General features: G+C 37.6%; 1 protein-coding gene and 1 pseudogene across 14 annotated transcripts in view; both read right to left on the minus strand.

Annotated features, from left to right (window-relative positions):
* PCDH15 (protocadherin related 15) overlaps window positions 1-17,580 on the minus strand; it is a 797,082-nt gene that overhangs the window by 75,693 nt on the left and 703,809 nt on the right. The window lies entirely within an intron of this gene.
* On the minus strand, window positions 4,841-6,770 carry LOC145538240 (zeta-crystallin pseudogene; annotated as a pseudogene).

Consider the following 17,580-nt stretch of genomic DNA (forward strand, 5'->3'; position numbering starts at 1 on the left):
CAAAAAGCTTTACTACGAAAAGAAAAACCTTTATTGCCACTTTACAGGAAAAAAGTTTGTCAAGGGAAAATAGAATTCAATTTATAAACTTTTTACCTTGGAAAATAAATTGAGAACTTTCAAAAACATATTGAATTTAAAATGCTGTGATAGAATTAATGGACACCAAAAGAAAAGCTTTTTGAATTGTTAAAGTGACACTAAAGTAAAGAAGAGTGTATTTACAGATTGCAATGGTGCTATTTGCAGATTGGACGACAATAGAACCTGTCTCCTTGAATATATATGTCGAAATATTTTAACATGAAAAACACATTCAACAAAAGAAGTTGGTCTCTGAAATATTCTTCATTTAATGTTCTTGGTAGTGTTTTAGAACTCTTTCTCTCCACACACACACACATACATACATAGGTACATATATATGTATATTTGTCAATTTTATAAAATGATGAATTTTATGTCCATATCTCCCATCTAACAAGTTTGCTAAGAAAAAAACAGCTGTAACACCAAATTAAAATTCCTATAAAACAGTCTTTGTTGAACAAAATTCTAGAGTGAATTGGCCCCAAAACAATATGTTATAAAACATAGTGGCCAACATTAAAATTTCATCTAGAGATTATACAGCAAAAGGTTAATATTTCCAAAGCTTGTTTTTGTAACAGCTTTATTCTTTGAGAAACATGGATAGGATGGTATAAATTTATTAACCTAATTTTACAAAATTATTAAAGTATCTTTATTTTCACTTCTATTTTCCTTTATAAAAATTCCTGTCATTTCCATCTAATTATTCTTGCTCTGTGTTATTTGTAAATATAAAAGTAATAAACGGCCAATAGTTCTTTATGATGTGCCTAATATACAAAATATTGTATTACTTCTTGCTTATTAGAGAAATACCAGAAAATGCAAATTAATAAAGGAATATTAAAAACTCTACAATGTTATCCATTGATTATTATTATTAATATCTTTGTATATGTCCTTTTGGGCTTCCCTGGTGTCTCAGAAGGTAAAGAATCTGCCTGCAATGTGGGAGACCTGAGTTCATTCTATCCCTGATCTGGGAAGATCCCCCCGGAGCAGGGCATGGCAACCCACTCCAGGGTTCTTGCCTGGAGAATCCCCAGGGACAGAGAAGTCTTGTGGGCTACAGTCCATGGGGTCACAAAGAGTCAGAGGTGACTAAGCACAACACATATATCCTTTTATATTTACAATGTATATACAAAGTATACATATATATATATACACACACACAATACACATTTATACAGAATGTATAAACACACACATATATACATGTATGTAGAATGCATATACACTGCATATAGAATGTATATATACAATATATATAAAATGTGTGTGTGTGTATATATATGCACGTATGTACAGAATGTATATACACACACATATATATACTTTCTGTAACCAAGGGCATGCCATCTTTGTAACTTTATAACCTAGTATTCTCAGTCATTAATCAAACATTCAGAATTTTCTTTATTTCAAACAAAAGAGAGTATATCCAGATAAGCATAACATTAAGAGTAGGATAAAAGTTATGATAATCAAGTAAAATTATTAACAAACAGAAAAACAATCTGTAAATTGTTTTAAAACCACCTCAGAGAGCATCAAAGTTAAAGTTTGAAAGACACTCAAAGTGAAAGTGTTATTCCCTCAGTCACGTCCGACTCTCTGTGAGCCCATGGACGGTAGCCCACTAGATTCCTCTGTTCATGGAATTCTCCAGGCAACGATACTGGAGTGCATAGCCATTCCCTTCTCCAGAGGATCTTCCCAACCCAGGAATCGAACTCAGGTCTCCTGCACTGCAGGCAGTTTCTTTACTGACTGAACCACCAACAAAAAATTTATTCATAATAAAATTGCTAGCTTTTGTTTATGTGTTCATATGTTTGTTTTGGCAAAAAAAAAAAATAGCACTGGCCAACCTGTCTTTAACCTAATTGCCTTTGGCTAACTTGCTCTAATCTAAAGAGTTCTTTAGCCAATGAAAAACTGGCACTGGCAATGACTGAAGTCATTAAATGTAGGCTGACTGTCAGCACTGAAAAAGAGTAATGAATAGAAGATTATATTCAAGAAAGATCTAGGAAAACATGAAAAATGATCTGAAGGTTGTAACCAGTGTCCTTCTTTGGGCTAAACACTTTATGAATATGAATAGAGTATCATTTAATTTTCTTAACTCTGGTAGACAGAAAGAAATAAATTCATTCTGTAAATGGCATTCCAAACTGCGGAGGACCCAGTTGTTGCTGTTTGGTCACTAAGTCCTGTTCAACTCTTTGTGACCCCACGAATTGTAGCCCTCCAGGCTCCTCTGTCCGTGGGATTTCCCAGGCAAAAAAAGTGGAGTGAGTTGCCATTTCTTTCTCCAAGGAACCTTCCTCACCCAGGGATTGAACCCGTGTCTCCTGCATTGGCAGGTGGATTATTTACCACTGAGCCATCAGGAAAGCCAGAGGACCTGCTAAGTGACCTCAAATCAAACAATTGATAAGCAAAACCTTTAATCTTTGACTCTATGTCTCATATAGGATTTGCCATCAGACTTGTACCTAGAGAAGTATGTGGTGAAGATTATTCCTAGTTCCTTGCTTCAGAGGCAGAGAGCCCCTGTACTAAACCAAAAAAATTCATTAAAAATTGCACTTAACAGTTCTTATTTTTTCCCCTTCTGTGAAGATACTATCAGGGTTCAGTAGGAATTAAATTAAGACAAGTAGCTTCATCCATCTCCACATCTCTCTTTCAGAACAAAATAGAACACAAACACTGGCAGGAAATGGAGTTGTTTATGCCCTTATTCTGGTCTTGCTGCTCCATTAAATGATATGTTGAAAGAGAATTCAATATTTTAATTGCATTTGGTGTTAATCAGACCCTTATAAATGTAGGTGAGATTACACATTTTCATTGTGTTCTTTTCCTTTTCTCATTAGTTATCCCTAATTTCCATGATTATTAACATAACATTGATATGCTCAGGAGTGCCAGAAAAGATTATATGTCATGCTGTGATTCATTAAAGCCAGAGAAATGATTGCTTCTTTTTTCAACTTTTTAACAGATAGTTCATTTTATAACATTGAAAGATAATTTTTTTTCTGTTCAGACTTTTCTATTAATACTTTTTCTTCGAAAAATAGTATTTTTAACCACATCTATCTCTAAGGGGGGAATTTAAGGGATTTCTTTAAGACTCTGAAATTGCTAGTCTTTTCAAGTCTGGGTTTTTTTTTTTTTAAGGTGACTTTAGTACCCTCTTACAGAAAAAGCCTATTTTAAAATTTTTATGGATTTCTTGATTATGCTTCTATTTTTTCTATGAGAACTTCAAGACTCTTTTCCACTTCTCTGACATATTTTAATTGCTGAAGATAAGCTCACCCAATTTTATGGTTTGCTATAACATGCTATAATAAAGACAAAAAAAAACAAAACAAAAAATAAATATGGCCTTTTAAAAAAAAATGCTCTTTTTTAAAGAATAATCTAGAATTTATTAAAGTTACTATAACAAAGTCAGATCACACATTAATTTAAATAAAAATACATGATCCCCATCCTACAAAGAGATAATTCTAAGTCTACCTTGAAGGTGAATCTCAGTGCCTAAATAGCAGTAGCAACAGCAATCAATAAGTATCTACTTGGAAACTGTACCTAATATCATATTATACCAAAGATAAGGTTGCTGACCTCATGGAATATATGGGTCACTAGTAATCAATCAATAGCCTTGTGGTTGTCATAAAATATTGAGGAATACTGGAAAACTAACAAATTTCTATGCACATTGTGTATCTTGCCCTTCTGAGAGACTTGGAAAGCTAGATGAGATTAGTTGGGAAAAGGGGTCTCATTTTGTCCAGAAAATCTTCAGAATCCAGCATAATTCTGGGCTAATCAGAGACTAAATAAGCTGTATAAGAAGTAGGTTTGGAAGTCAAGTAGTCTTATTTTAAATTAGCATGTTTTAGTCAAAAGTATGAAATTCATGATTACCAGTCAGTTAGGAATTCCTGTAATGTCCTCTGATGCCAAATGACCACTAACATCCTATTTACTACTATGATGAGTCCTTAATAAGAGGTAGAAGGCATATAAACTATTGACAGCTGTAAAATAAATTGTAGTCCAATGCCTATGATCTCTAAAAGTAAATATTTTTTTCTTAAATATAAGAACTCACTGAATTAAATGAATGCTAATTAAAACAAATGTAGTATACATAAAACTGAGGTAAGATACCTCTTACAAGGGCTCCCCTTGTGGCTCAGCTGGTAAAGAATCCACCTGCAATGCAGGAGACCCCAGTTCGATTCCTGGGTTGGGAAGATCCCCTGGAGAAGGAAATGGCAACCCTCTCCAGTATTCTTGCCTGGAAAATTCTATGGATGAAGGAGAATGGTGGGCTATAGTCCAAAGAGTCACAAAGAGTCAGACATGATTGAGTGACTTCACTTTCACTTTCACCTGAAATTTACACAGTATCTTAGGTTCAATTAGAAAAGAGGAAAAAAAAAATTCAACTAGCAACAAACAAAATTTCTCTATGGGCTTCCCTTGTGGCTCAGCTGGTAAAGAATCTGCCTGCAATGCAGGAGACCTGGGTTTGACCCCTGGGTTGGAAAGATCCCCTGGAGAAGGGAAAGGCTGCCCACTCCAGTATTCTGGCCTGGAGAATTCCACAGCCTGCATAGTCCATGGGGTCGCAAAGAGTTGGACATGACTAAGTGATTTTCACTTACTCACTCAAGATACCTCTTATTACATAGGAAATTTACAGAAGGATTGATTATTTAAAGAGAAGAATCATTTTTCCAGTAGCGCCACTGAAGAATGATATCTTCATGAACCTGGGCCATCTTCTCCAATGAATACTGGCTATTACTGTTCACAACCAACCAATTTCCATTCTGCTTTGAAAGGCTGCTGCAAACCGCTGAAATTCCTCCTTGAATAGGGACCAACTCCTATTATGCTATTAACAGATTCCTTTGTCCTGGTATCCTGTGGGTTTATTTCAATAGGATCTCTGCTGCCAACAACTATTACTCATCCTCCATGTGACAACAGATTCAAATTATAGCTCAGATTCACATCAGCTAACATTTCAGTAATCACATCAATTCCTTTTTCGCCAACAGATTTCTTAATTTTATCAATATAGTTAGCTTCTTTGTGACTAAACACTTTGTGGGCTCTATTTTGCAAAACAATCTTTGTCCTTCTTCAATACCAGCTGTGCCCCAAACCTTTAAGCCATTAGGTCTAACACTTTGGCATGCTGCTATTCCAACTCCTCCACTAACCCAATGAACCAGAACACTTTCTCTAGCTTGCACATGGGCACTGAGGAGCAGAGCTCAAAAAAGCAGCAAAATATGGGATGCCAATGGCAGTTACTTGTTTAAAACTCATTTTTCTGGCAGTTTGTAAACAGTGTGATCTGTTGCCAGAGCATAATCTGCAGAGTCCCCAGAGATCATGCTGGTAGTGAACATTCTGTCTGTCACCTTTCTTGAAAGCAGATGTAGTCTCTCCAACAGCTTCTAATATTCTAGCCACATCTAAGCCAGGATTATAGGATAGAAGTGGTTTTCTACTCTAAGTACCAGAGTGAATATATGTGTCCACTGGGTTTATACCACATACTTGAACTTAGAATAGAACCTGGTGGTCTTTCAGAATTGGTATGGCAATATCTGAATAGAATTTCTGCACTTCTGGTCTACCAAATTCAAAAACTCTAGTATCTCTCATCAACTTCTGCCCAGTCTCCGTGGTGACCTAGATACTGGTTGTAGAGCAGGAAATCAAAATTTGCTCTCTCAATTTCCATGGGACAAAAGGGGTAAAAGATCTTTTTTTTTAGAAACTATTCTCTGGCTAAGCTGATACTGGCACTACCTGAAGGCCAAAATTTCTCCTAGCTATGCTGTAGGCTTTGTTTCTCAGACTTCACACCCGTATATATAGAGATAGTTTGTTTTTTTTTTTCCTCTTAAGTTTGCTATGGCTTTCTGAAGGGGAAATATCAAGCCACTGACAATTACTGACAAATAAAATATACACAAAAATACTTCATAATACAGTGTTAAGATAATGTGTGCTCAGTTTCTCAGTTGTGTTCAACTCTTTGCGACTCCATGGACTATAGTCCACCAGGCTCTCTGTCCATGGGATTCTCCACGCAAGAATACTGGAGTAGGTTGTCATACCCTCCTCCAGGTATTGAACTTGTATCTCCTGCATCTCCTGCGTTGGCAAGCAGGTTCTTTACCACTAGCGAGATGTGATGCTTACAAATCCTCATAAATCCAGGTTACTTTCTTCATTATGTTTTTGATAAATATATAGATTTCAATATCAAAACTTTATGTTTATGGCTTTTGTTTTTGATTCATTTACACAGAATTTCATAATCTTGGGATTTATGAAATTCATATTCATAGTATTTGATTAAACTTTAATCAGTATCAATTTAAATGAAAATTTCCCTAGTTCCCTTAGTCATTTTTGCTATCATAGAAGGAGCAGAGGTATTTCTATTCTGTTCATTTCCTGCCTACAGATGTGATTTTTTTCTTTTTCCATTTTGTACTTTTGGTCTCAGTCTCATTCCACCTTCTAATTTTAGCTCTAACCAGGGATAGTAAACCCACACACAAAAAAAATCCCTTGCTCAAAAGCGGTTGTCTCAGTATTACCTGGCCTTGCCCCATTCAGAGTTAGTTACTGAACCCTGCACTGAGTGTGTTCTGAACTCACCTCTGGGGCTTTCTAGGCCTGGAGAGCATACTGTTTCTCCAGTGATGTTTGCTCTCTGTTAAGCACCTAAATCCTTCTTTCACGTGGTTCATCTAAGACCTCAGTCTGTTTCCTCTCACTTATTCTTCCTACCCAGCTTGGATTCCTGATCAGTACCCTACATGGTAACACAGCAGTGAGAGAGTCAATTCCTAGGCAGGTTGATAAGAAGTCCTTTGTCCCTGAGGAGGAGATAGTGGTCTGGGACTCTCCAAGCAGAAATAGGGGTCTGGAATTCTAGAATTCTCAAGGAGGAGGAAAGGACAAATATCTTTTTTTTTCTCTATATTACTTAGTCTTAGTTACATAAAACATTTTTTTCTTTAGGCCCAGTACTATTGATTACACAACAAACAACTCAGTTTAAACTCTGTACTAGAGATTATATAACAACAATGTATCCTGCTTGAGGACAGTTCCTCCTTCCTGAAAACTCTCTGTCTAATCCTATTATCTTAAAATGTAAATTATGGGAGTGGGTCTAGTAAGATCTTGACAACCTTGAGACGTTCCTTTGATTTATTGTAATAACTAAAGTATATAACTCTGTTGCTAACACTAGCAAGGGGAGCATTCTCTGTCCCCCTTCTGATGCCTCTGTCAGAAGCTTTCTCTGTCCCTTTTCTTACTCTGATACACAAAAGCTCTTGAGTGATCAGGCCTGGTCCCTGGTCCCGAAGCTAAATCTTCTTTAGAGATCAGGAATCCAACATCGTTCACAGTAAGCTATCATCTCGGGGGCTCGTCCGGGATCTTCAGGACAAGGTAAGAACACTCAGAGCTCTAGCCTCTCTGCTTTCTCAGTATGCACGTTTTCTGCTTTACTTTACTAACTCTATGGTGTACTTGTGTGAATGAATGAATGACACGCCCTGCGCAAGCAAGTGATGAGCTCTGCTCTGTGGTTTCATGGTGCCTCGCAGTGACTGAAGGCAGCCCCAAAAAGGGAAGCCTTATTGGAGTTTTAACTGACCTGCCAATGCCAAAAGACAGACAGCATCCCTGCGAGGGGAAGCGTGTGGACTGAACTTTCCTTTCTTGGTCACATTTTCCTGGTCTCTTTGACCATTTCATAATTGTGTGGGGAAATTACAGCTTCTAACTTAATCTGTTGGATCATAGACTTTCAAGGGACTTGTGATCCATGCTGCTATTGTGTACTTTTACTTAGATCCCATGTATGGAAGCGCTTGGACTTGCTAGACTAGGCAAGCCTTGCTAGAAAGTTACTAGGAGCACGTATGGAGTGAGGTGGAACTCTAGCTCCAGGAACGTCTCTCAGGCTAGAGGTTACTCTCTTGACTGCCTACCTCGGGGTCCAGCGACCTGAAAGTGAGTCTTTGTCATGGCTGTGTCTCCTGTCTATGTGGATAGAAGCACTACTGGTGACCATGAGGTTTTTGAGGACATAGATTGGGATTGCAGGATCTGGTCACATTGGAAATGCAATGGGTTTCTTCCTTTGGTAGCGCTAGCTCTTAGTGGGCCAGAGGAGGCCCTCTGATGGCTTTTGTCTCAACTCCTTAGATATTTCTTTCTGTGTAATCTGTGGAAATGAACTGGAAGGATTGGCGCTAGTAGCCTGAGGACAAAAATCACTATTTCCTCGCTGGCCAACCTTCCACTGCCTCTTTTGCTATATCGGTGTGGTGAAACTCAGAAGGGACATCTTGATTGTTGTTCATCCCTTTATGACTCACCATTTCTACTGCAGTCAGGACTGTACTCAAGAATGTGCATGGGCACATGTAAGACGGATGCATCCCCTAGTAGTCCTAGATTGGGAAACATTCTGGGAAACTACTCTGGCAAATCAAACAAAGATCTTGGTGGTAAGTAACTAGAAATCAGTCTGGGATGGCATCAGGTCTACCACTGGTGCGTCTCCACCCTGCCTCGGTGGTAGAACCGGGAGGGATGAGTAAGGCGCCTGCGTCAGTAAGGGACAGACTAAGTCTGACCAGCGAAGGAAAGCTTCAGTGGAAAGTCTGTATACACCCCCATCTAGAGCAGGGAGGGACGCCTCCGGTGGAAAGAAGCCATGGCTGTGGATGCCGCCTTTTTCTCTCTTACAGATGGGAGCTAGCAGTTCCAAAACCACTCCTTTAAAATGTATTTTAAAAAACAAGCTGGGACAAGTTTGATCCCCAGAGTTTAAAAAAGCATGCCTGATCTTCTTCTGTGATATTGAATGACCACAGTATCCTTTGGAAGATGGGGAATGCTGGCCACTTGAAATCTTTCAATTACGATACTGTTTTACAACTAGACTGGTTCCATAGAAAACAAGAGAAATGGGTAGAAGTGACAAATGTGTTGCTCTCACAGAGATGCATGCCAGACTTATTTCCTAAGGGTGCAGATTTGGGTGTGAAATCTTCAGTTGCCTCCTGTTCTCTTACTTTGCCCCTGTATCAGGGGCTCCCAACTGAACAGGCTGAGAATCAGGTCACCCTTCCAGGAGGGGTTGCTTCAGTCTCGGTAAAAATTCAAACAGTACCAATTGCAGTCAAGACTATTGAGAGGATCCAAAAAGTACATAGAAGCCTTTACGGGACTAACTTTACTTTATGAGCTTACTTGGAGAGATATAACGTATGTCTTGGGACAGACACTGATTCTTGACTCAAAAACTTGAGTTTGGGGGAGGCTACTACTTTTGGAGATGAATGGCTTGAGTGTGAGACAAGGGGAAAGAGGGAACACAAAATAGCCCTCCTTCCTACTGGGAGCCAAACGGTTCCCATAACTTTGCCAGATGTATTCTTGTAGGACTCAAGTGAGTACGTGCTAAGACTTTATGCTAAGTTGGCTGATATAGAACAGGGAGAGAAGGAAATTCCTGATAAACTCCTAGTATAGACTAAGGAGGGTCTCCACAAGTTTACTGACATTGATCTCAAAATTACAGAGGGAGAAATGATCTTAAAAGATAGATTGCTCACTTAGTCAACTCCAGGTATCTGCCATAAGTTACAAAAACAGGTGTATGAACCAAAACAGTCTTTAGATAATCGGTTGCAACTGGCTCAGACGGTATATTACAGTAAAGAATATGAGGAGGAAAATAATAGAAAAAAAAACAGGCAAAAGACTGAAACTCAACAATGGCTGTTAGACCTGCTCTGAAAAAGCCTGAGAAAAATGCCCAGAGGAACCCAGGTGAAAAGGGATGGACTTGCTATTACTGTCTCAAGCGGGATTTCCCTCTGGTATCTAAGCCACCCCCAGCTCCAGGTCCAGTCTGCAAAGGATCTTACTGGGGAAGAGACTGTCCTCCGAGGTGTAGGCTCCAGGGGTCAGACTCTCAAGACAATCAGGACTGAAGGTGCCCAGGGGTCCCCACACAAGCTCTTGTCCTAATTACACCTGATGAACACCAGGTATTAATAACTGTGGAGAGCTAATCAGTCGATTTTTTTTGCACACTGGGGCAAATTTCTCCCTGCTCGTTAAAGCCCCTGGTCTGCTTTCCTCCTAGTCCACTACCATAATGGGACTGTCTGGACAAGCCAAAGATTATTGTCAGTCATCATTTAAGCTACAACTGGGACTCTGTGCTGTTTTCTCACAAGTTTCTAATCATGCCAGAGCCTCCCTCACCCCTTCTGGGGAGGGATATACTGAACCAGGTCCAGGCCTCTATTTTCACAAATATGGAACTCACTTTTTAATGGAACAAACTGTAAATCCTAGAATGTGGACTGATGGAAAAACTTCGGGTCAAGCACAAAATGCTCTTCCTATCTTTATCAAGCTCAATGACTCTCACTTATTTTCACTTCAAAAGCAGTATCCACTAAAGCTGGAGGTTAATGAAAGGGCAAAATCTTACTGTACTGACTTCTCATGATGTAAGTGAGGTCTTAAACTCTATAAAGTTCAGAGAAACAATGTTCCACATTTAAAGCTGCTGTAACTCAAGGGGTGTCAAAAGCTCTAGGAATAGAATATCACTTACACTGTTCCTGGAGATCCCAATCTTTGGAAAAAGTTGAAAAGGCTAATGGCATTATTAAAAGACACCTGTGTAAGCTAACTCAGGAAACATAAGACAGTTGGTTTACAGTTCTACCCATAGCTTTAATGAGGGCTCAAACTGCCCCTAAGAAGAAGGGACTGTCTCTCTGACAGACTGTTTTTGTGCACAGATATTGTCATAGATCCTGAAGCCTTAAAATTAAATATATGACTCAGCTTTTAGCTTTTCAACAGACATTACCAATAGATTAACTCCTGACCCAGCCTTTGAGACAAACAAGCCAGTGTTTGAACCAGGAACTGAGATGGGCCTGACAATCTATCTGGGCTTGCTACTGCTGACTCCGAAAGTCCTGAGTCTGCCATTTGACCCTCAAGACAACGCCTTCCTGTCCTGGGCTTATTTCTATGCCTCATTCCACAATCGGTCTAATTGCTGGGTCTAAGGAGCACTCCCCTCCTCATCAATTGAAGACTTCCTATGGTGGGTTTTCCCACTTTAAGAAAAGGACTTTCTTCAACTCTGTGATGACATCTAACAATCCTAAGATGGACTGATGTAACTATGGACATAATGTGACTTTTAATTTTGATTTTAACTTGGTTTAATGACTATTTTGCCTTGCATCTGTAACTGTTTAATGGGGTTTGTTTCTAACTGTCTGAAAGCTTTTAAGTTACAAATGGTTGTCCAGGCTCCTACGAGTGCCACAACATCCTCCAACTATTACTTGGATCAGAGACCCTCAATATGAGGGTTAGGAGAATATGTTGCCTCAACAATTTAGGGACCACACCCCTCAACAACAGGAAGTAGTTATGCAGCAAAATCGATGCCCCTTTCCCTTGGCAACACAATTCTCCTAAAAGCAAAGGGGGAAATGAGAGAGTCAATTCCTAGGCAGGTTGATAAGAAGTCTGGGGTCCCTGAGGAGGAGATAGGGATCTGGGACCCTCAAAGCAGAGATAGGGGTCTGAAATTCTCAAGGAGGAGGAAAGGACAAACATCTTTTTTTCCTCTACATTCCTTAGTCTTAGTCACATAAAATGTTTTTTTCTTTAAGCCTGGAACTGATGATTACACAATGAACAACTCAGTTTAAATTCTGTACTAGGGATTATATAACAACAATGTATCCTGCTTGAGGACAGTTTCTCCTTCCTGAAAATGAAGTCGCTCAGTCGTGTCCGACTTGGCGACACCATGGGCTGTATCCTACCAGGCTGCTCCATCCATGGAATTTTCCAGGCGAGAGTACTAGAATGGGTTGCCATTTCCTTCTCCAGGGGATCTTCCCAACCCAGAGATCGAACCCAGGTCTCCCGCATTACAGGCAGATGCTTTACCTTCTGAACCACCAGGGAAGCCTGGTGAAAGCCTTCTGGCTGATCCTGTTATTTTAAAATGTAAATTATGGGGGTGGGTCTAATAAGATCCTCACAACCTTGAGACATTCTTTTGATTTATCGTAACAACTAATTAAAGTATATAACTCCCTTGCTAACACTAGCAAGGAGGGCATTTTCTGTCCCCCTTCTGATGTCTATATCAGAAGCTTTCTCTGTCCCATTTCTTACTTTAATAAAACTCTGATACACAAAAGCTCTTGAGTGATCAAGCCTGGTCCCTGGTCCTGAAGCTAAATCTTTGGAGATCACAAATCCAACATAGTTCACCATAAGCTATCATCAGCAAGGCTTTTGCCTGTGCTAGTGTGTCTTGCAAGGGCTTAGTAGTCTGTTTCTGGCCTGTAAATACGATTACACAATTTTAAGGTCCAAATTTTATCTCTCTGTCCTACAATTTTGAATTCTGAAACCAAGAACCAGATAATCTCATGTTATTTTTCAAACCGATTTGCATTGTCTTCACCAATCCCATCTTTGAGACCCAACCTACCATGTTTGATTACTGGCATTCCTCAAAGCCACCAATAACATGGTGTCCCATCTTCCCAAAATAAGCTTTCTTGCTAAAAATCATAAGAAAACTACATGGCTTTGTTTCACTAAGAATTAAAGTTAGGTAATTCCTTATTACTAACTACATAGAGAAAAATATGAGCTCTTCCACTTTGGCCAGAATTATTTTGTATCTTCCAAGAAAAATAGCTTGAATTACCAGAAAGATGAATAACTTTCTCCTTTTTTTGCTTTTATGAATTTAGAGCTTTTTAAACATTTAAAACTTTATTTTTAAAATTATATCTCTAGATAGAATCAGCATCGAGATAGAAGTACAGCATTATCAGCCCCGTGCCCCCCTACCTCCTACCCCCCTGCCAAGAATAATAACTGTTCTGATTAGTTTTTCCTATTTTTGCGGATTATATAAATGGACTTAAAGAAATTGTGTTTCTTTTTTTCTTTTGTATGGATTCATTTGCTCACATGTATTAATGTATGTACTGTTGCTGGACATTGAAATTGTTTGCAGATTTTTGATATTGCAAAAAATTAACATATCTATAAATAGTCGATTTTTTTGTACATATCTCTTATGAATATCTGTATGCAGTTTTACTGGGCAAAACCTTAGGAGTAGAAATAATGAATAGGGGATATACTTATGTTCACACTTAGGGAAGTGAAGTGTACAGGGGGAAAAAGCAGGTTTTCAATGTATGGACTCTAAGAAACAGAGTAGTTAGTTTGCATGTACCCCACAGAATTCCAATATAGACATAAGATCTTTTCTAATTATACATAAGATACAATAATATAAAAACGGTTAAAGGGAGAGATGACCAAAAATAAAAGTGAAATAGCTCAAGAAAGTCACAGAAAACATTAGCATGCCACACATGTATTGTATTTATCTTCTAAAATGGCTAATGATGAACCCAACATTTGACTTTGAGACTGTAGCTTATAAATCAACAGGAAAACATTATTAACTGCACCATAATCCATTACCATATAACAAAAATACACCAGTTAGGAAAAAATAGAAAAAAAAATAATTGTCTTGATATTTGGTTTCTCCAGAGCAGTTAAATCAATGAAAAAGTATGACAGACACATAATGTTCATACAGATATCACCAAATCTAAGCACCAATTTTTGCAAGAAGGGGAATTACCAGAGAAATGATACGTTATGTCACTCTCAGTGCTGTAATCAAGCCCAAGAAATTTTAATTTAAAGTATGTTTTTCTTATCTGAAAATAAATAATGCATTCAAGTTTTACACAGAAAGTCTTGATTAAACATGATCAAAAGCATATATACATGTAAAAATAAACACATTTTCAAACAACAATTTAAGACGTTAAGCGCAGTGTTCCTATAATGTCATTAAGTTTGTGAGAAAGCATGATACTTGCTTAGATAAAATTTGAATTCTAGGAGAGAAAACAAGCACATAGATATAGAATAACAATATAATGTCTAAATTATATAAATATATAATTATGTATATTAATATATATATATAGAAATTCAGTTATAGGGTTATATACCAAGAAGGCAATGAGTTTTCAGGCACCTATGTGCATTTACTTTGTTCAAGGGTCAAACCATAGAAGGTTAGAAGGCATGGTAATCATGAAGGAAACCAATGGTTAGTAAGACCTCCTAAGAAATACCACTCTCTTGAAACAATGAATAGTGTCTGTATAATACTGGGTTTCCCAGTGCTGGCAAAGGGCAATCCAAATTCTATTTCATGAGACCTTAATTTGGACTGGTAGTTGTTTACATGTCTATTATAGAGAGCAACTAGGGATAAAACTGTAATAAAATATTTGATCAGCTTCGTAAGATATAAATGTTTCTTTGGATTTCAGAATTAAGTAATCTAGACTATTTGAACTTTAAAATGTAGTTCTCAAATGTAACAATTCTTTTAAGGTACTTGGCCATTTTTTCCCCTGTGCCATTGTTTTCCTAAGCTAAATAACATACAAAGCATTAAAAGCAGTTAAAGATGTTTAAGGGCTCCTAGCACTAAAGCAGAATTTGCATAAGAGAAGACAACCATGGCCCGAAGTGATGAAGTGCGATGTTCCATAGAGTTAAGGGCAGATCTGGGACTGAATCCAAGTGATCTGAGTCCAGTCCAAGTACTTCTACCCATAAAGTGGCAGAGTACTGTCTCCAGGCCAGACTGGCTTCACTACTGACCAGCTGCACATGTTGGGCAGGTTACATATTATGTCTGTGGCTCTATAGTCTTATCTGTAAATTGAAAAGAATAATAGTAGCTACCTCATGAGCTTTCTGAGGGGAATACCTGAGTTAATTTCTGACAAGTGTCTAGAGTGTTTAGGATAGTGTAAGCATGGGGTAATGGTTTATTGTTAGTACCATTTTTGACATAAGCCAGTAGAAGATGCTACACTGGGGTAATACACACGAAACCCTCATGGGTGTGCTGGAATTGTTTTCTGTCATATCTTCATGAGCAGGCAGAGGCCTATGGACCAGGATCCCTCAGAGACCCTTATCTTTGTCTAGAAGCAAATTATATTGCTCTCTGCATTGCTGATCTTGCATATTTCTATACTTTATGCCATTAAGGAAATCTGCATTCTCTAATCATGGCTGTGGGCTTCCCTGGTGGTTCAGTGGTAAAGAATCTGCCTACCAATGCAGGAGAGACATGGGTTCAATCCCCGGGTTGTGAATATCCCCTGGAGAAGGAACTGGTGGATCAGAATTTTCTGAGGCTTTTTTAAACATACAAAATAAAGTAGATTCTGGCATGCTCTCTTTGAAGACTGAGAAGGGGTGGTATAGATCCACAGTGAGCATCCCTGCCAAATGGTCGTAGCTGATACTGATGATCACTGATGATGTGTGGGGAGTAAAATATTTTTAAAAACCACAGTTTATATTCAAGAAAAATGAATATACTAACACATCTTTTTTTTCTAAATCTATATTTGGGATTTACATTTAGATCAACATAAGAGGAATGGATATCAATGAAGGGTAGTAGCTTTGAAAATAAAAGTTTTCATATTCCATTAATATTGGTAATGCACCCTGCCCCAGCTTTAAGATTTTCTTTTACTGTGATAAAATATACATCACATACAATTTATGATTTTAAGCATTTTTTAGTGTAAAATCCAATAACATTAAGTACATTTACATTGTTCTGCAACCATCACCATTACTCATGTCTAGAACTTTTTCATCTTCCTGAATTGAAACTCTGTAATCACTAAACAATAAGTCTTTAGTATCCCCTTCCCATAAATCCTGGCAACCACCACTCAATTTTCCTTTTTTATGAACTCCAGGAGCCTAATACAAGTGAAATTATATAGTATCTTTTCTTTCATGTTGGGCTTATTCACTTAACATAACATCTTCAAGGTGTAGCATATGCTATAATTTCCTTCTTTTTTTAAGACAGATAATTTTCCAACATACCATATTTTGTTTATCCACTTAACCATTAATGGATATATAGATTGTTTCCACCTTTAAGCTATTGTGAACAATGCTGCTACGAACATTGATGTACAAATTCCTGTCTGAGTTCCTGCTTTCAATTCTCTTGGGTATATGGGTGCTACATTTAATGAACATTAATTCTTATATTAAAGACTAACGAGAAAAAATACAATTTGATTTCCTTCTCCTTCTCCATCTCCCTGCAATTAAAATTGGTGTGATCAATGAAAATCAATTCGGTAGAATCAGTTGTGATAGAGATACCAGCATTAAACTATAGTAAATGTAGCAGATAGTCCCTAATTGATTCTTTTCCTCTGTGTCTTTTGACATAATCCAAGAATTACTTTAACATGTTGAGGACATTTGAATTATTGAGCCAGAATCCAAATGTCTACATGTGTTCATAAATAAAAGCCTTAATAATTACTTGCTTTTTTGGTCTGGTTTATTAGAATGTTAACTCTATAAGGGCAGAGGGACAGTCTGTTTTGCTTGCCTCTGTATTTCCAGCACACACCAGGTACACGATGTATATTTTCTAAAAAGAACTTTAAATGATTTGCCTTTAAGCAATTAGATATGTCATTTCAGAGCACATGTATATCTACATATACAACTTTGTTTCTAATATCACTTATGTATTATAATTAATTTCAATAATGTTCTCATTGTGTTGCCTTTCTCCCAACATATTTTTAGTAATGCCTTTAATCCTTTGTCCATATTTGAAATTAGTAAGTATAGTTTAGATTTGATATTTCAGTCATATTTTTTAGTCAATCTGTAATATGGTTCCTCTTACTCTTCCTATACATAACACAACTTTAAAAATTTATCATTTATCTTTATGCATTTCATGAGAAACTAAAACAAATTAAGTTGCATGTATGGTACATAAATCTAACATTACTAAATATTATACAATAAGTGGTAAAAAGTATTTTTTACCATCATAGGCTACTTCCCTATATTTTTAAATCATATTTCTGCCAAGATCAGGGCTCGGCTGGCCCTGACCCAGGGTTATTTCTAATAACATTTTTCTGCTGCTCTAAGTATGAATTGAGAACTTCTCAACTTACTTTCATTCCTATTAAATTTGGAAAGGAGAAACTTCCAGTGTTCAAGGCTAAAGGCAGCATCTTTAAATGTTCACCACTGAAGATTTATTACCCTCATCACTTCCTAAGGTCCTGTCCTATCACTGTTCCACTAACACACTCTGTACTTTGCTTCTTCTGGGTTTGGCTTTGTGTTTCTTCTGCTTAGACTATCCTACTCATTTGTTTCACTTTGAGAAAGTCCAATGACTCTGTATTTGTGTGTGTTCAGTCA

Source organism: Giraffa tippelskirchi, chromosome 2 (assembly GCF_054371585.1).
Source record: "Giraffa tippelskirchi isolate mGirTip1 chromosome 2, T2T-mGirTip1v1.2.pri, whole genome shotgun sequence".
Classification (NCBI taxonomy): domain Eukaryota; kingdom Metazoa; phylum Chordata; class Mammalia; order Artiodactyla; family Giraffidae; genus Giraffa; species Giraffa tippelskirchi.